Below are 22,289 nucleotides of genomic sequence, written 5' to 3'. Positions count from 1 at the left end.
TCCGTTGATCTCCTTTCTCCTTCTCTGTTTCATCCTTTGCTTTCTTTTTACAATGCTTAGAAAAATGCCCAAAGCCATGGAAGTGTCAGCATTTAAATGGGAGTTTCTCATAGTCTAACACTTGTATGTGTGTCTAGTCAGCCACCGTGAGTTTAATGGCTTCAGGGATGCCTTCCTCCATGTCTACTTCTACACAAATTCTCACACAGGAGTACTGGTCTCTTCTTTTTGCTCGATTGATGTATTTGCCTAGCTTATTGCCTATGGTTTCTAAGGATTTAGGGTTCTAGCAATGAAAAGGTAGATGGGGTAGTCGCACCTAGACTGGAATAGTCGAGGGCACATCCTGAGTCGGGTCAAAATCTAGAGTTCATTGATTCAGATAGAGACCCTGAGGCCCCATGAAATAGGGATCATTTCTGAAAATGAGATTCTTGTCTTCTGCTGCTTCAAATACGAATACGAAGAAGCCTTTGCCGACGAAATGGCTTTTTATTCCTTCTTTGAGCAGGATTTGCCAGTTCCTTTGCACCCATGCTTCTACCACTTTAGGAGAGGTCCATAAGCCTGTGAACTAACTAATAAGCCCTCGTTCAGCTAGATTTAGTGCCGCTTTGCATGGTTCTTCAATTGGCAAAGCAACTGTGGGGATGGATTCCAATTTTTTAACAATTTTTTGCTGGTTTTCGGTTGTTGATCGTTTGTTGCATGCTGCAACTACATCACAGAATGCAGTTAGCTTAGGTTGCAAAGATGTTTCCTTTTCACGCCCCCCTCTTGGGCCCATGGCTCTGGAGGAACGCACAGTCTTTATGCGCTCCCAGATCTTCCTCCTCCTGGCCCTGGAATCTGCACCAGGCTCCCACTATCTGGATCCTCTTGCACAGGCTACACCAGGATCCTCTCTAAAACTTGAAAAAAAAGGTGAGCGGGCTTGGCCTAAGAAACGAGTAACACCCGCGACTAGTCAATGCCCTCGCTCTTATGTTTTCACTTTTCATTGTAAGGGATTTGTGTAATTTATTGTCGTTTTAATATGGAGTTGATATATAAAATTTAAAAGATATTAGTATCATATATGGATTTGATATATATAAAGAGAGAATTCTTATTCCCTTAATATTTTTTTGAGTACGATTTGTAATTCATTAATTTTTTAATATTCATTCATCCATTCATTTTTTATTTGACATCTAACTCTATACATATAACATTTTAAAAAATATTTACAACAAAAATAATTATATATAAAGAGAGAGTTCTATGTATATATGTTTTCTACTTCCAAATATGATTGGGGTATGTATTAACATTTTAATATGTAGAATGTGAATCATAAATAAAATATTTCAATATCAACTATGTATATATTATATGAAATAAAAGAAATATATGTGTGTGTATATGTTAGTTAAAAAAGTTTAATATGGACTTTATATATAAAGAAAGAGAGAATTGTTAATCCATTAATATGTTGTCTAGAGAGATTTCTAATTCATTCATTTTTAATATGGAGTCAACTTGTAACATTATATCTATATATATATGAAAAATCGTGTAAAATTTTAAAATATATTTGTAACAAAAATAATTATAGAGAGAGGCCTATTGAGATATGTTTTCTACTTCCAAATATGATTGGGCATTTTAATGTGTAGAATGTGAATCATAAATAAAATATTTCAATGTCAATTATGTATATTGATAATCTGAGTCTCACTATGTACTTTCATGCTAAATGGATATTGTGGCATATATATGACATTTTCTTAATTAAAACAAATTAATATTCATTTTCTATATATATATATATATATATATATATATATATATATATAGAGAGAGAGAGAGAGAGAGAGAGAGAGAGAGAGAGAGAGAGCTAACTTGAAACATTTTAAATATTAATAACAAAAAAATATATATATATATATATATATATATATATATATATATATAGCGAGAGAGAGAGAGAGAGAGAGAGAGATATGACATCGAAATATTTTATTTATAATTTAAATTCTACATAATAAAGTGTTAATTCATGCCCTAATTATATTTGGAAGTAGAAAACATATATCCATAGAACAGACACTCTCTCTATATATTTATTTTTGTTATAAATAATTTTTAAAATTTTACCTGTTTATTTATTTGTGTGCTTATATATATAGAGTCGGGAAACATTTTGTCATCATAACCAAAATTCACCAATTAAATTAACCAATATTTTAATGGAAGCATACACAATTTGGGAATCCCGTTGATTTACCCAAAGCTCCATTGAATCCATCGATTTTCTGTGGAAGCTTCGTGGTTTAAAATTTTCCCACAAATGTGTCCTATCTCACACCAATAATTTCATTAATAACTCTTGTGTAAGTTCACAAACCATAATTATCATCATTAACTTTGGCCTTCTGCCATAACTCACTGTAATTCTATTATCTGAATTTTGATCTTAACTTTGTATTTATTGACAGTAAATAATTATAAGGCAACATATAATTATAGTTCACATAGTTAGGGTTTTTAACAAGAACTAGTGTCTAGATTGTAGCATGTCACCATCAATTAGATATGTAAAAACCAGACTAGGGCTTTCATTAGATATGTGTAATTATAACACACGACATACATAGTAATATATCTATATATATATATATATATATATATATATATATATATATATATATATATATATATATATATACCCAATAGTGGGTCAGTCACATTAGCAAGGAATCCCAACTATGGTTTATAGTAAAAATACCCATAAATATAAAATCTAGCACATAAGCATACATTGGCACAACACATAAGAAAGAATAGTTATCTGTAATAAAATAATCGACTAGCTACAGGCTCTTAACATTCCACCCTGCCATAGACCACATGGTTTGTCAATTTTAACCATGGGTCACCCCTGAGTCGGGGGTACAACTCCATGGGCAATAGTAACCAAAAATATATGTACATCCATTACTAAGGTGCCAACCCAATGATGATATTATCCATGGTTCCAGGCACCTTCTAGGCTAACTTCCAAGGTGTCAATGCACATCCATGTTGCTCCAAGTCTCTAGGCACCCTCCAAGCCATCAAACTAACACAACTCTACTTCCAAAAAACCTTCACCCAATGACGCCTTACGACTAGCTAGGAACATCTCATCTTCTTCCCATAAACTTGTGCCCAAGTGGCACCTTACAACTAGCTAGGAACGTCTAAGTTGCTTCCCCCAAACCTATGCCCAAGTGGTTCCTTACGGCCAGCCATGAAGTCCAGAACCACAAGATACTCATAGTGATCACAATCATAATCCCATGGTAAGTACATTCACACACATACATATATTCACTTTGCATGGATTCCTCTGCCATGTGGCACACATTAGAGCCATGTGGGTCCCCAGGTGTCCTCAACACCAACCTCCATCACCTACACATTTCCTGTCACTGTGGAGTCGTACGACCTCCATACTCTTACTATGGAGTAGAATTTGCATCCAATATTTTTTATTATTAATAACAGTTTTAATACATCATAATTACAAATACGGCTCTCTTGGCCTTACATCCCTTAAAGGAATTTTATATATCTAGGTGTGTTAGCCCCAAACTACATAACATAGATACATAGGCATGCAAGCTTGCACTATAATTCCAACTCACCAGCCTATTGGCCAATTTACATGTAATTCTCATAAACAAGTGGGGTATGACATCCCCCCCCCTTATTTTATGCACTATCCTTATTGCATCTTATGACCATAGACTAAATTTGTTACAAAAATCCATGTCTTCATGTATTATTTCATCCTGGGGCACCCTCCATGCTTCTGGTGCCATCTGCACACCAACAGGATTCAGAGGTCCTTGCCCCTATGCCGACAAGCGTGCAAGTTCTGCACCATTTTCATTACACCTAAAAGACATCATCAATTAACATCAATATCTATCATTCATTTTCGCATACATAAGTATATATACAGACATATAAATATTTTCTCTTTCCAATAAGGGACATTAATAATCAAGTGTAAATGATAATAAATAGAAAAAATTTGTGAAGAATGTTGAGTCAAAGATGTCTTCAGATGCTTTAATTACAAGCACTGGCCATGCATACAACTTTCTATAAACAAACATCCATCCTTGGAAGGCACACTTAAATGGATGATTCTATATTTTGCTTCTCATAAAATTCATGTAATTTCAATTGTTTCTGTTCACTCTACTTCTATAGTCCATTAGCTCTTTGCAAACTCACTTTCTTACTTCTCAAATTCAATAATTTGTCTCACCAAATCCCTATTAAGCTAACTTATTTTTTTATCAGGGTGAATAATCAGAGCTTGAACTTCTAGTTGAACTTTATTCAACTATGTTGTCAAATATTTATTAGTTGTTACAACTTTTTAAACACTTAATAGTCCTATAATTTCCATACGTAAATTATCATAAATGGTAACATGTTACTACTGTCATTACACCTATTATGACCTATCATCACACCTACAAGATTCTTGAGAAGACCTGTTATGATCTACTATAAACCTATCATAACCTGTTGTAGAGCTACTACAATCATGTTTTCACCGTGTCATAAATCGATTACAAACCTATTATAGAACCTGTTTCAAAAGTTGTTATCACTTGTGACCAATTCCTCAGTTGTATCCAGTAATGATATTGTTTCCTACCTATGAGGAAATCCTATGTTTTCATTTCATTGATTTATCACTAACCTGTGACACACCCATGGAAACTTGGGTATAACTTGTTATAGTACCTATAGTAAATTTGTCACCCACCCATGACAATCTATTATAAACCTGCAAGAATTTTGATATAAACCTTTGGTTAACCTACCTGTAATATCCTATCACAACCTATAAATATACTCGCCACCTACCTGTGACAAGATGGTCATAAAAAATTAAGGGAGATGTAACCTACCTTTGAGTAATCTACTATACCTCTAATATACTTGCCACTTATTTTTGGCAACCTGTTATGTGATTTGCAACATACATATCGTTATCCGGTGACCGGTTGGTGAAACCTATTATCAACCCATTATTCTCTGTAATTAGGGAATTTGGTAGACCACTTGTATGATTGTAATGAAACCTATACATGATCATATTCTAATATTGATTCTAACTTGCCTCCAACTTGTATTAAACTTATCATCAACTTGTCACCTATCTACATCAAACATGTTATAAAATCTTAGATTCCAGTTCTAAACCTATATATAAATATAGATAGGAAGACAAATAAATAAGCATGTAACATTTTAAAAATATTTATAACAAAAATAATTATAAAGAGAGAGAGAGCTTTCTATGGATATATGTTTTCTACTTCCAAATATGATCGGGGCATGAATTAACAATTTGATATGTAAAATCTGAATTATAAATAAAATATTTTAATGTCATATTCATATATATATATATATATATATATATATATATATATATATATATATATATATATATATATATATATATAACATTTTATTAGTTAAAAGGTTTAATGTGGATTTTATATATAAAGAGAGAGAATTATTATTCCATTAATAGGATTTTTAGGGAGATTTGTAATTCATTCATTTTTAATATGGAGTTAACATTTTAAATATTAATAACAAAAATATTATATGTATATGTATATGTATATGTATATATGTATGTATGTATGTATGTATATGAGAGAGAGAGAGAGAGATGTAACATTTTAAAAATTATTTGTGACAAAAATAATGAGAAAGAGAGACCTATGGGTATATGTTTTCTACTTCCAATTATGATTGGGGCATCTATTAACATTTTAATTTGTAGAATGTGAATCATAAATAAAATATTTCAATGTCAACTATATATGTATTGATAACCAAGTGTCACTATGAGTTTTCTTGAGAAATGGATATTATGGGGTGTGTGTGTGTGTGTGTGTGTAAAAGTAAATATAGTTTTATTGAGTCAACTGAGTTTAGTTTGGGTGGTTTGGCATAATAATTGTTATCCTCCCCACCCAGATTCAAGTCTTTTAATTTTACATGTTGACACTCTAAAATAGAATAACTTTGTTGTGTTCTTAAGTGAATCTATATTGAGGGTTTCCCTAGTACAAACAGCCTCTCTCTTTCCTTCAAGCTGAGAGGGAAACTAACTTTCTTCCCCGGGAAATACCCAACGCCCAAAATTTTATAAAACCTTTGAGAAAATGTAGTTTTAGTGGATGCGGTAGCTTTGTAATGTTCATATGCCTACTTGTGTATTCTCATTTTCTTTTATGATGTGCCTCTAAGAATAGGACCAATATATCTATAGTCCTATTTACTATTTAAAATTCCTAATTGTTGTAGGCATTAATTAGGTAAGGGATACAACAAAGGAAGTAGAGGAAGTAATACCCTCAGTTTCTTGAAAAGCCCAAATGGTTGGCTGGTTAAAAAAGACTCAAAATATATTAAATAAGAGCCCTACCCCTTAAACAATCTAGAGAATTTTTTAGCATGTTATGGGTAGTAGAAGGCCCTTTAATGATGTGGAATTATATGTAATATTAAATTTTTTATTGTAAAGTGGAGACTCAAAGAAGGAGTCTTCTCAAAATGCATGAAATAAAGCATTACAGAGATTTATAGAAGAACTGTTGAATTGGTGGAAAGTTGTTAAAATACCTAAAGAGCTTCAAGTAAACTTACGAAGTTGTAAGTGCTATTGTTGGCCTTTATTAGGCCAACTGAGGGATTAAATAACAGTGTTGACTGCCCCTCCTCATCGCAGCTTGTTTTTTATTCATCAAAAAGGTTCCCTTGTTTGGGAAAGAAGGCTTGAAGAGATTAAATGGAACTAAGTGGAATAGTGTCATTCTTCTAAATCCTATGAGGAAAGGTCTATAAAGGGGATGAAGAGTGAAGGGTCTTGGGAATTCCTTCATAAGTTGGCAAAGGCTTTTGTATAATCACAAGTCTTTTGGGTATATCCCTTCCTTGTCGAATTCAATTTAAACCTTCAAATCAACTTTGGAAGAACTATTGAAATTGTTGGAAATTCGAGGATGGACCATAGGGATTTCAAGGATTGAACTGTTTATGGATTTTGAGATCATGTGGTAGCAATTTAGAAATTTGGGGATTGGATGGTTGCAGCCTCAAACCTCAATGACATGGCCAATACCAGGATCCATTCATAATAAGCTATAGATCCATTGGCAATCATGTGTCAACCTTTTGACTTTTGACAATCAATAGAATTAATTTGAGCCGATCACGAAAAAACCCCTAATTCTAAGAAAACCATATTATTTGTAACTTAACAAAGATTTTGGGTGCCATCAAATAATGGTTCGAGTAATCAAGAGACCAATGTTAGCAATTCTTTGGGTGACATATGGTGAAACTTCAGTATGAGGAATATTTTTTCATGGAACATTACATTTAAAAATAATACTTACAATAAAAAATAAAAAAATAGTAATAACAAAAAAGGTCAATGCTAACCATAAATAAAATAATTCAATTTCCACCTTAATTTTACATCCACTTTATATAGAGATAAAGTAATTGCAAGTAAAGGGAAAAATTTTACTTTTTAATATTAAAGAGATATTTAATTCCTTCACTAATTAAAATGGAGTTGAAAAATGTCATGTAATAGAAATTAAATTGATATTTCATGATAACATATACTAATAACAAAAATATATTTTAGTGTTAGTGTTAATACAATAAAAGATTTCGATATCTATATTAAATAACTTTGTTTATATAAAATAATAATAATAATAATTTAAATTCTCTCTCTCTCTCTCTCTCTCTCTCTCTCTCTCTCTCTCTCTCTATATATATATATATATATATATATATATATATCATTATAAGGGATATGTGTAACTTATTGCATTCTTAATTTGGAGTTGATATATAACATTTAAAAAATATCAGTAACAAATATGGATTTTATATATAGAGAGAGAGAATTCTATTTTAACTTTTCGTGGAGGATTATATCGAGTAATAGGGGGTCTATGGTTGACTAGTACTACACATCATACTGTTATTGTTTAAGCCAGATTATCAAAATCGGCATGTTTTTTCTTTTGAGGAATAAATCCATAAAGTTATACTTATCAAAATAACAAAGAAATCTCACACGCACACACATAGACACACACACTCCTTTTGTTTTATATAACATATACATAGCCGACATTAAAATATTTTATTTATGATTCACATTCTACACATTAAATTGTTAATATAAGCCCCATTCATATTTGAAGTAGAAAACATATATTCATAAAACACTCTCTATGTATAAAATTGTTTTTGTAATAAATATTTTTTAAATATTACATATCTCTCTCGATATATATATATATATATATATATATATATATATATATATATATATATATATATATATATATATATATATATATATATATATAGATGTATGTATATGTATATGTAGATGTATATGTATATGTATATGTATATGTATATGTATATGTATATGTATATGTATATGTATATGTATATGTATATGTATAGTTTAATATGGTTTTTATCTAAAAAGAGAGAGAATTTTTATTTCATTATAGGTTTTCTAGGGAGATTTGTAATTCATTCACTTTTAATATGGAGATGACAAGTAAAATTTTAAATATTAATACCAAAAATTATATCTATATACACACACAAAATATGACAAATAAATAAACATATGGAATTTTCAAAAATATTTGTGACAAAAATAATTAGAGAGAGAGACATGTGGATATATATTTTCTACTTCCAAATATGATTAGGGCATGTATTAATATTTTAATGTGAAAAATGTGAACCATAAATAAAATAATTCAATGTCAACTATGTATATTGATAATTTGAGTGTCACTATGAGCTTTCTTGTTAAATGGATATTATGGCACATATGTGTGTATGTGTGTGTGTGTGTGTGTGCGCGCGCGCGCGTGCGTGCGTGTGTGTGTGTGTGTGTGTGTGTGTCTGTGTGTGTGTGTGTGTGTGTGTGTGTGTGTGTGTGAGAGAGAGAGAGAGAGAGAGAGAGGGAGAAATTAAATGTATTATTAATGGGTAAATAGAGTTTATCTTGGGTGTTTGGGCATAATAGTCGTTATCCTCCCTACCAAGGTTCAAGTCTTGTAAGTTGACATGTTGATGCTTTGGAATAGAGTAAATTTTTTGTGCTATTAAGTAAGTCTATGTTGAGAGTTGGCCTAGTATTAATGAGCTCTTCTTTGGATTCAATCTAAGAAGGAGGATGGATTTATTCCTTGGGTGATATCTAATAGCCAAAATTTTGTAAAACATTGGAAAAAAATATAATTTTAATGGATGTGGTGTCTTTGTAATGTTCATATGCCTACTTGTGTATTTTCATGTACCTTCACAGTGTGCCTTTAAGAATAGGACTGATAGATCTATAGTCTTGGTTACTATTAAAAGATCATGATTTTTGTAAGCCTTGATTAGTTAAGAGGCAAAGGAAGTAGGCGAAGTAATACCCTCAGTCACTTGAAGAACCAAAATGGTTGGTTGGTTCCCAATGACTCTCAAGAAATCTTAAATAGGAGTCTAGTCTACCTTAAACAAGCTAGAGTCTTGGAGCTTGTTATGGAGATTAGAAGGAAATTTAATGATGTGGACTTTGATGTAAGAATCAAAGTTTGATTGTAGAGTGGAGATTCAAATAATAATTCTTATCAAAATGCCTTAAATAAAGCATTATAGAGATTTACAAAAGAATTGTTGAATTGGTGGAAAGTTGTTAAACAACCTAATGATTTTGCAGTAATCTTGTGAAGCCTTAAGTGTTATTGTTGGCCTTTACTAAGACATATGAGGGATTGAATATCCATGCTTCCCCACTCCCATCTTCCAACTTTTTTGTTATTCATCAAACTTGGTACCTTTATTTGCGATAAGAAGGCTTAAAGGCCTTAAATGAGGCAAACTGGGATAGTGTCATTCTTCTAACTCCTAGGAGGAAAAAATTGTTAAGTGGATGAAGAGTGAAGGATATTTGGATTTCCTTCACAAGATGGAAAAGGATTTTGTATCATCAAAATTATTTTGGGTATATCTCTTGTCGAATTCAATTTAAACCTTCAAAACAAGTTTGGAAGCACTATTGGAATTATGGGAAATTCGAGGTTGAACAATTGGAATTTGAAGGATTGACCCCTTTGTGGATTTTGATATCATGTGGCATAAGTTTATAAATTTGGGGATTGGAAGGCCTCGATCTCAACCCTTGGTGACATTGTCAACATAGGGGCCAATACCAAGAGCCATTCATAAGATGGTCTCTATCCATTGGTCATCATGTGTCGACCTCTTAACTTTTGACAATCAATAGAATTCATTGGAGTCTGTCAGAAAAAACCCCTAATGCTAACAAAACCCACACTATTTTTCACTTAACATAAATTTTTGGAGCCATCAAGTGTTGGATCGAGCAATCATGAGATCAATTTCAACAATTCTCTTAGTGGTAGTTGGTGTAACTCCATAACACTAATAAAATTTGATATTGTATATCATTTAATAATGAATGGTCTAGGTCTTCAATTTATAGATATCAGGAAATTAAGGTAGCAGGTATCGAGCCATTAGGACATTTGGAATTCCTATCAAGACTTCCTACTAAATAGTTCCAGAATTAATAAGGTTCTTAACATGGTCAATTACATGATGTTGATGTGTTGCTATCCTAGATATGAAAATAGCACTGAAATGGAGATGACATGGTGTTGACATGGAAATCACATGTTAGCCATGTAACATGATATGGCACCAATGTGGAGCTAATGTGGTGCTAACATGGAATCAAAGTATGAATCAACTTAAGGTGGTAGCCAAATGGCAGCCAAGATGGAAAATGTTGTGGATTTTAGATATATATAGATCAGATAACAGGTGTCAAGAATCATCCCATTGTTCAATTGGGTATCAAATTGTCAGCCTATTAGTTGTCGACCATTGGCCACTTCCATTTTTCACAGCATTCAGATATTCCAAGGAGCCAATAGATGGGAAACAAATGTCATGTCCAATAAATGTCAATTAATAACCCATTATTAGGTCAATAAATTCAAGGTCAAGATTTTTTGTCATAGAAATTTTAGCACATGATCTAATAACCAATATGTTGAGCTAGGTAGGTTTTCCACATAGAACAATAAGGTAGGGCCACATTGGAGTACAAAGACCAAAGTGGCCTAAAGAGAAAACATTTAAAGGGGTATAAATTCTTATCCAAATTTTTTTTTTAGATGAGATTTATATTATTGAAAATCTCTTGAAGAACATAGGATGGTGTCACTATCAAAAAATGTTATTTGAGGTAATCAAAGAAATAGGAAATTTGATAACCCCATCCTCACAATTAATTTTGAATATTGGGTCTAGATAAAATCCACCCTAATCAGTATTGGAGGGTTGGGTACCTTACATCCCCTTCACTATTTTTCAATTAGTATACCCCGTTTCACAACCTTTCAACAAATATATTATAGGCCAAGCGACATAGTTTGAAATTTGGAGTATCTCTCTTTTTATTATTTTTCTTTATCCCATTTCAGAATTAACTCACCCACATCAAAATATTAGTGTCATCTTATGTTTTCCAAAAAACCTTTTCATCACCTATTGATGGGTAATGATTTTCACTTTTCCCTTTTTCCTTTATTCATCAAGCTTAATCAATTCCAATCAATTTGATTTTGTATTTGGGAAGAAGCAACATCTTGTATAGATTGTGCGAGCTGGAGAGAAGGATGGCTTCCAGATCATAAACCACGTAATAGGAGGGATTTACTAACATGGATTTGGGTGTGACCCTATCAACCCATAACACATTGAAAAGATAATTTTCCTAGTTCCTTTGGTTGTTAGTCACAATCCTCTTCAAAGTGTGGTCACTTTCGACTTGTGTTCTACAACAATGAAAAACATATCACCACGAAAACTGAAAATTTTGAAGAGTCTCAATCTATAATAGAAATGTAATATAGCCCCAACTGACCTTGGCCCAAACCAAGGGTAGAAGGAGGGGTTACTATGTTGACCCAATATCCAAAGTAGTGTTATGGAAAGTGGGTCCAAATTTTTTCTTTTCGAATTCCTTTTTCGACATCCTCAAACCTAGCATGAATGACATTGATGTTCTCATCTTGACAGGACATTTCCGATGATATAAATTTGTGTCAATCTGACTCCAGGGTCAAAAGTTATTACTTCTAGAGTTTATATGAGTAGGTCTTTCACATGTATATATATATATATATATATATATATATATATATATATATATATATATATATATATATATATATATATATATATATATATATATATATATATATATATATATAGCGTACTCCTTTAGCCACTAACACTCACATGTATTAACAATGGCTCATCCGTTGCAGTCATCTGTCATCTGATGAACCAAATCAATTGAGTTGATCAATGACTACAATTAAAGTGCGACCCCCACCTCCCCTCTCTAACATCACTAGGGAAATTCCCCACCATTCTCCTAACTGTTGATTTCATATGACTCCATCGACGTCTACAATTAACGCATGACCCCCCCTTCCCTCGCTAACTTCACAAGGGGGGCTGTTGCTATCACAGATCCACTTCATGGTTCCTGGGTATTCATATGACAACTCCCCATGACTTGGATCAGCCAATGGTATAACTCAATAGAACCACTCCATCAACCCACCATGTGACACCAACATGGTCCCCTCGTGGCACCCACTTAGCTATCCCAGTCAGCCTCATCACCATCACTTGGCATTGGTGACTTAGCCTCTGACTCATTCATGTCCTATGGTTATAAACATATGTATGTATGTATGTATGTATAAATTTTTGACCCACTCTTACATAAGCACAATGTGCATCCCCTCTCCATCATGGCCTCACATGATATGCAACAGCAGCAGACACTTGGGCCCCTAATGCAATGTCATCTTTGAAATAAACTTCTCATAGTTTTCTTTTTGTTAGTGTAGAAAATCTGCGTAAGTTAACCCGATAATGCAATATAAATCAAAGTAGAGTATTATAACCTACTTCTACTATCAATTTGCAGAAGCTTAAATATCAAGCTGAACAATATAACCAGAAGAAGAAGAATCAATGGCACAATACACATGAAAATACTTTGGGGGAAAGCCTTAGCTAAAAACCCCACACTATTGTATTATCATACATGGTGGAAATACATAGGAATTATACAAATCCTTAGCTCTCAAAGCTAGCCAGCTCTTAGTATGATCCTCACAAATGCTCATAGGCAATCTTGGCTTCTCTCCAGCCTTCCTCTCTGCCCTCCAAGATCTTGTTTCCTTGCGTTGTTCCTTGTGGATGATTTTCCTTTACCAAGTGGAAAACCAATCTTCCAAAACTGCGCAATCCTCAAGGATAAATCCTTCACTGCATGCATGAGTTTTCTCCACGAGAAAACAAATGCAACTAATAGTACATTTTCCTTGAACATTTATTTCAATAGGGTATTTCTCAGAATAGACATGTATGAGTTTATGATGAGGGAATCTTCAGTTAATTGGAGTAGCACTATTTGAGTGCATTAATGCATAAACTGATTGTTAACTCACTATTAGTTCCTCAAATAGTTTGGAACTAATTTAAATAGACTTAACTCAGTAAACTGAGTTAACTAATTACAACTCGAATATAACTCAATATTATCTCCTTAATTTAAGGGATAACTCTTGCATGACTTCAGAAAGACTTCTAACTTGAATTTCTTCAACTAATTAATTTAAAATTAATTAATTAACTATTTTCAAGTAGTTGTTAAGACTAACTTCGATTTTAATTCACAATTTAATTCAAGGACAAATTAAATTGGATATTCTTGTTGCCATATTTCAACACTCCCTCTCAACAAGAAAGGGATTATCTACCACCCCAATCCTGTCTCTATGGAACTAAAATTTACACTTTGACAATGCCTTTGTCAAAATGTCAGCATCTTGCTTCTGTTTCAAAATATATACTGCAGCAACATGATCCTCCTTGACCTATGAAAAGCCAGGGGCAACAAATCTTGCCTTATGCTTCTCCACACTACCATCAGTAGCTTGCCTTACCTTGTAAATCCAATGAGAACTCACAACTGACTTGTTCTCCGGTCTCAGAACCACGTCACAAACACTGTTACGAACTATGGAGTCATACTCCTCCACAATAACATCAACCCAAATCAGCTGCTACACTGCTTCCTCAAAGGAAGATGGCTCGGTCTCAACACATTCCCTAGCAAAGGCCATGTATCCAGTGTACCTCTCAGGTGACCTCCTCTATCTGTGCTGAGAAGATGGTGCTCCCACATTCTCTCTCACATCCTCTAACAATCTGTCAGCTTCTCTTATACGCTTGCGTCCATCTATGGAAGACTAAGCTTGAGTGGATGTCTCCACTACTGGAACCTCTGCATGTGGTTGCTCCGCATTAGTCTGAGGCTCCTCCTTCTTAGGAACCAACAGTTCCTCCACAGCCTGCAGTTGGAGCTCCCTCTCAAGGGAAACTCACATGGTCTTCTTCTCATCAAACTTGAGATATCCGCGAACCACTGTCCTCCGACTAGTAGGAAAGTACACCTGATAGTTGTGAGGTGTATTAGTGTACCCCATAAATATCCCCAACTCTGCTGTCAGCTCAAGCTTCTTCCATGCATCCTTTGTCACATGGCAATATATCAATGATCCAAAGGTCCTGAAGTGACCAACATATGGTCTCTTACCAGAGAAAGCTTCCTCTGGTGTCTTCATCCCAAGTATGTGATGCGGGCTTCTATTCTGCAAATAGACCATTGTGATGCATGCCTCAGCCCACAAGTGAAGTGGTAGGCATTGGTCATGCAGCATTGCCCTTGCTGCCCCTACAATAGTTTTGTTCTTCCTCTCAGCCACCCCATTCTGCTGTGGGTTATGAGGTGCCATCAACTCTCATTTAATTCCTTCTGCTGCACAGAAGTCCTTAAACTCTTGAGAGACATATTCTCCACCATTTTCACTTCTCAAGGCCTTGATCTTCTTCCTTGACTCTTTCTCAACCAAATCTTTCAACTCACAAAACTTTGTGAAGGTTTGGTCCTTCTTCTGCATGAAATAAATCTAGCATTTAAGAGAATAGTCATCAATGAAAATCACATAATTGTGGATGCCGTCAAGAATGGTCCACACAAATTAGTATGAACTCACTCTAAGATAGACTCTGCTCGACTGTCTCAATCATGAAAGGTGTAGAAATTTCACCTATAGAACAAGTCGATATATGCAATGTCCTAAAGCATAATACTTGTTCTACTTCTACAAAACATTAAGCGGAAGCATAATCGAATTCATGAGAAACATCAAGTAGAAACATGGATAACTGATCAAGAGAAATAATCACACATAACATAAGATATATCCAGGGGAAAGCACCAGCATAAAACCCCAACCATGTATTATCAATCAAATGGAAATCCTCTTCACAATACAAAAAGAATTAGCTCTCAAGCTATTTAGTTCTCAATGAACTATGAAGATATGAAGATATATCTCATGAACCAACCAAGCCCTGTATATAAAGGCTTTACCTATGGTCCAATACCTATTTCCTTGCATAGTTTGCTTAGGAAACAATAGCAAAAGCATATGAAATTAATTCCAAACATACTAAGTTAACCAATGGTCCAACTATGCAATCCTTCAGGACACTAGTTCCTCAACCATGAAAAAACTACTTAATAGAAATAGTCAAGCATCTGATAGTACACTGTCCCACATCTGATCTCAACTGGATCTCTGACAGAACTGACATGCAACAGTTATCCATGAGTGAATCCTCAGTCATCTAAAATAATAGTTGTCACATGCATGCAAGCATTAACAAACTATATTTTATTATTTTAACAACTTGTTAAAATAATCTAACTAGACTTGACTAGTTAGAACTAAGTCAACTGATTCTCTCATTATAGAACTCATAATTATTCCCTCAATCAGTGGAGGAAATTAAAGATAAATTCCTCAATCAGTGGGACAACTCATGTGCATGCTCACAAAGACTTCAAATTCGAATTTCCTTAACTAATTAACTCAACTGAATTAATTAATTAATATTTCCAACTACTGTTAAGACCAAAATTAATTTTACTTCCTATAGATAGACTAGCGATTTCTATAAATAGGAAGGGACCCAGAAATTCTATTTTTAGAACTTTCTATTTTTAGCAGTTTCACCTCTCACCCAATGTGGCCAATGACCTCACTGGCCAAACTGCTATTTTTAGACATGCTATTTTTAGCAGGTCTATTTTTAGCACATTCTAAATTTAACATTTCTTGTTGCACATTTTTCAATGCTCCCTCTCAACAAGAAAGGCTTTCTCTCGAACCCGATCCTGTAACTCTAGAATGTTCTGCATGCAACACATCTACTCGGTCCACTTGCTCCAACAACACTTGGAACAAAAACACTCCCAACTGACCACTCTGTTGGGCTAGGAACATACTCTGATGCTGAAGCTCTACCTGCTGCTGACAAGTGCTCCCTCTCTGACATCTGCGCTACTACAACATCTCCATGCATCTTGCACCATTGCACACCTCTCTGTGCCACCTAGCATTGTGCAAAACACTTGTGCCTCTTGCATTGTTGCAGCCTGCTAGCTATGCGCTGTCCTGGGATTCCCTGCACTATCGCTCTCTTTGCTGCTCCATCCACATCTATCTCTACCCAATCAGTCAATTCCTGCTACTCCACATCGGGGCTCCTATAACAAGGTCTCATCCAAGAGGTTGGGTACCTCAAGGATCCTGCCCCTCCTCCTTGGGATGATCACTCTATATCGCCCCACCTCCTACCTGGAGGTGTGGTTGCATGTGATCCCTCAACCCACCTAGCTCGAAGTTTCCCCCTACTGGAGGTCTCTGCATGAGTAGATGTCTCTACTCGACCTCCACTCAGCTTTCCCTGTTGTGGCTGCTCCACAAACTCCTGAAGCTACTGCACCAATCGTGGCTCCTCCACAATTGTCTGAGACTTCTTCTGGCTCTGCATGTTGAGAGGTAACATACCCTCCCTCTCAACCACCAAGTCTCCATCAGTTGCCTTGCTACTCAAGGCTTTGCATGCATCTTGAACCTCAAGAGCATACAGGTTCTTGACCCGTGAACCAATCTGCTTCACCTCTCTAGTGATGATGTGTCTAAGGAAAACTTTTCCCTTACTGAAGACTACATCATAGCCTTTGTCTTCCAGCATCGCGATCGACACCAAATTTTTCTTCAATCCTAGTACATACTTGACATCGGTCAAGGTAAGGCGAGATCCATGCTCCCTCTGAAAACTAACTATGCCTACACCTGAGACACTATACTTCTCATCATTACCCATCGCTATGAGTATCTAGAGATCTTTCTCCTCAAAAGTATTGAACAAACTCTTGTCATCGGTCATGTGGAAAGAAACTGTCAAGAAACCAACCACTTCCCACCATGGATGAAACCATGCATGTGAAGAGTGTGAAATCCAACTCAAACTATGAAGCAAGTGCCTCACCTTCAGATCCTTCCCCAGATCCCTTCTTGGATTTCCTCCATGGACAATTTGCAGCATAATGGCCCACCTCATGACAACGAAAGCATCGCACTTTCGATTTGTCAACCTTCTTCCCATGATTGGAAGAACTAGATTCAGAAAGAGAAACCTTCTCCTTCCCCTTCTTCGCCTTACTCGCTAAGGCACAGTTCTCCTCATCATGCATGGATGAAGAACTGTCTCTGGTGCTCTGTCTAATCTCCTCCTGCATCAAATCCGACCATAGTCATTCCCAATCTGGCAGTTTCTCCCTTCCATTCACCGAGTCCTGGTAGCTATGCAAGCTCTTAGGAAGGCCAAGGAGTGCTAGACTCACCATATCCTCATCTGATTTCATGACCCCTACTCTTGCAAGCTCATCCCTGCATGTGATGAGCTTGGTCAGATACATAGATATCATCTCATCCCTTTCACACTTGATCTTTCGAAGTTTGTCCTTCAGTGCGAGCTTCCTATGGTCACTATTATTTTGATATAAATCTTTCAATGTTTTCCACATTGCATGCGGAGTCTCCTTCCCATGGAGGCTCGAGACAATGTGATCTCGCACTCCCTCCAAGAGAATTCTCCTAGCTCTAGCCACACACCTCCTCCATTCCACCTGCTTCGTCTTGTCAGTAGGCTTAGGAATTTCTTGATCAATGAAATCCTTAAGGCCATTATCTTCCAAAACTGCCTCCATGCGATCCTTCCAAGCTATATAGTTTGAGCTGCCATCAAGGGCATACTCAAGCCTCAAACCATAGAATGTCATCGATGAAATAGATGTGATAAGAGATTGAGATCTATATCCCGAATAATAAACTTCGAATTTTTCCTGCTAGTATATTATTCTTGCTTGATCACCTGTGCTTCAATACCATGTAGAAATTTCACCTGTAGAACAAACCGATATATGCAATGTCCTAAAGCATAATACTTGTTCTACTTCTGCAAAACATTAAGCGAAAGAATAATCGAATTCATGAGCAACATCAAGTAGAAACATGCATAACTGATCAAGAGAAATAATCACACATAACACAAGATATATCCAGGGGAAAGCACCAACATAAAACCCCAACCATGTATTATCAATCAAGTGGAAATCCTCTTCACAATACAAAAAGAATTAGCTCTCAAGCTATTCAGTTCTCAATGAACTATGAAGATATGAAGATATATCTCATGAACCAACCAAGCCCTGTATATAAAGGCTTTACCTATGGTCCAATCCCTATTTCCTTGCGTAGTTTGCTTAGGAAATAATAGCAAAAGCATATGCAATTAATTCCAAACATACCAAGTTAACCAATGGTCCAACTACGCAATCCTTGAGGACACTAGTTCCTCAACCATGCAAAAACTACTTACTAGAAATAGTCAAGCATCTAATAGTATACTGTCCCACATCTAATCTCAACTGGGTCTCTGACATAACTGACATGCAACAGTTATCCATGAGTGAATCCTCAGTTATCTAAAATAATAATTGTCACATGCATGCGAGCATTAATAAACTATATTTTATTAATTTAATGACTTGTTAAAATAATATAACTAGACTTGACTAGTTAGAACTAAGTCAACTGATTCTCTCATTATAAAACTCATACTTATTCCCTCAATCAGTGGAGGAAATTAAGGATAAATTCCTCAATCAGTGGGACAACTCATGTGCATGCTCACAAAGACTTCAAATTCGAATTTCCTTAACTAACTAACTCAATTGAATTAATTAATTAATATTTCCAACTGCTGTTAAGACCAAAATTATTTTTACTTCCTATAGATAGACTAAGGACTGTTATAAATAGGAAGGGACCCAAAAATGCTATTTTTAGAACTTCCTATTTTTAGCAGTTTCACCTCTCACCCAATGTGGCCAATGACCTCACTGGCCAAACTGCTATTTTTAGACATGCTATTTTTAGCAGGTCTACTCTTAGCACATTCTAAATTTAACATTTCTTGTTGCACATTTTTCAACAAAAGGAAGACTTGGTGTACTTTCCCAAGGTACAACCTTTGCATGTGTCAACTTACTCAAGTTTACCTTTGGGTAGTCATGTAGATATCTATTGCATTATCTTCAAAGCCCCATGATGCAAATGGCCCAACCGCCTGTGCCACAACTCACTAATGTCTTAGCCTTGCACCAATTCTAATTTCGTACTCAATGCTGCATAATCATCTACCTCTAGTTTATAGAGATTCTTCACCTGAATCCCTATCCTCTTGGTCTGACCCGTGGCTATGTTTCTAAGGAACACCTTTCCTTTACTGAAGACAACATCGTAGCCTTTGTCCTCCAACATCACGACTGATACCAAGTTCTTCTTCAGTCCAAGCACATACTTCACATCTATCAAGGTGATAGGAGATCCATGCTCCCTCTGAAAAGAAACCGTGCCCACTCCTGAAACACTATACCTTCCGTCGTCACCCATCTCTATGCACATCTTGAGGTCTTTCTCCTCCAAGGCACTATATAAATTTTTATCACCAACCATGTGGAATGAGGCTCCACTGTGAAGATACCAGACACAACCCATCATCGATGACACCATGCATGCGATGAGGTTAAAGTCCATTTCAAACTGAGAGGATAATGCCTTACCTTCTGATCCTTTTGAGGATCCCTTCTTGGACTTCTTCTATGGGAAATTAGTCGCATAATGTCCCATCTTGTGAAAATTAAAGCATCTTACTTTAGACATGTCACCCTTCTTTCCTCCATGAAAAGAATTCGATTTGAAGTGGGAATCCTTCCCCTTCCCTTTCCTTGTCTTACTTGTTAAGGCCAGATTTTCTTCATCATCATTCTTGAATGAAGAACCATCTCGTGTGCTCCTCCTGATCTCGTCCTCCATAAGATCCGGACACAGTTGTTCCCAATCCGACAGTTTATCCCTTCCATTCATAGAGTCCTGGTAGCTATTCTAACTCTTTGGAAGGCCAAGGAGAGCGAGGCTCATAATATCATCATCGGCAGTAGTTATTCCCACACTGCCAAGCTCATCTCTGTAGGTGGTGAGCTTGTTCAGATATGTGGAAATAGTATTGCCCTTCTCCATCTTGATTCTTCGAAGCTTATCCTTGAGTGCCAATTTCCTCTAGTCACTACTATTTTGGTAGAGGTCCTTCAATGTCTTCCACATTGAAAATGGAGTATCCTTCCCATGGATACTTGAGACAATATATTCTTGAACTCCGTCAAAGATGATCCGTCTCGCCTTCAAAACTTCTTCCACTCAGCCAACTCTTCTGCATTAGTTGATGCTAGCTTTGGCATTTCTTGATCAATGAATTCCTTCAAGCCATTGTCTTCTAATTCATCTTCCATTCTATCTTTCCATGCTATGTAATTCGAGCTACTTTCCAATGCATACTCGAGTCTCAAGCCATAGAACGCCATTAGCCAACCTTGAAGTATGATATGAATTCGATTTTCACTTGCAACCCCAAACTTCAAACTTCAAATTCTCTTCTCATTATATTGTTCACAGCTCTGATACCATGTAGTTAATTTCTACAAACCTGGCTTTGATACCATGTATAAAATTTGTGTAGGTTAACCCGATAATGCAATATAAATCAAAGCAGATACTATAACCTACTTCTACTATCAATTTGCGGAAGCTTAAATATTGAGTTGAACAATATAACCAGAAGAAGAAGAATCAATGGCACAATACACATGAAAATACTTTGGGGAAAGCCTCAGCTAAAAACCCCACACTATTGTATTATCATACATGATAGAAATATAAAGGAATTATACAAAGCCTTAGCTCTCACAGCTAGCCAGTTCTCAGTAAAATCCTCACAAATGCTCACGAGAAATCTTGGCTTCTCTCCAGCCTTCCTCTCTACCCTCAGTGCTCCTATTTCCTTGCGTTGTTCCTTATGAATGATTTTCCTTTAGCAAGTGGAAAACCAATCTTCCAAAATTGCGCAATCGTCAAGGATAAATCCTTGGCTGCATGCATGAGTTTCCTCCATGAGCAAACACATGTAACTAAAAGTAAACTATCCTTGAACATTTATCTCAACTGGGTCTTTCTCAAAATAGACATGCATGAGTTTCTGATGAGGGAATCTTCAGTTAACTGGAGTAGCACTAGTTGAGTGCATTAATGCATCAACTGACTGTTAACTCACTATTAGTTCCTCAAATAGTTTGGAACTAATTTAATTGGACTTAACTTAGTAAATTGAGTTAACTAATTACAAATCAAATATAACTCAATCTTATCTCCTTAATTTAAGGGATAACTCTTGCATGACTTCAAAAAGACTTCTAACTTGAATTTCTTCAGCTAATTAATTTAAAATAAATTATTTAATTATTTCCAAGTAGCTGTTAAGACTAACTTCGATTTTAATTCACAATTTAATTCAATGACAAATTAAATTGGAATATTCTTGTTTCCATATTTCAACAGTTAGAAATTAATTAATAGAGAAATGAAACACATAAAATATTGTATAAACACATAAAACAAGAGTGACATGGATATACATGGTTCACCCTGTTTGCGCTATGTCCATGGATAAACATCTAATCCTTCCTTTTATATTATCCAGCAAAATGAAGAGATACAACCTATAGCAGATCCGTTGTAACTTCCTTTTCACTC

The sequence above is a fragment of the Pinus tabuliformis genome, chromosome 1_2 (genome assembly GCF_031772625.1).
Source record: "Pinus tabuliformis cultivar Carrire ecotype Pingquan chromosome 1_2, CPIR1, whole genome shotgun sequence".
Classification (NCBI taxonomy): Eukaryota; Viridiplantae; Streptophyta; class Pinopsida; order Pinales; family Pinaceae; genus Pinus; species Pinus tabuliformis.
The sequence above is the reverse complement of the archived record's forward strand: the minus strand, read 5'-3'. Positions refer to the sequence as shown.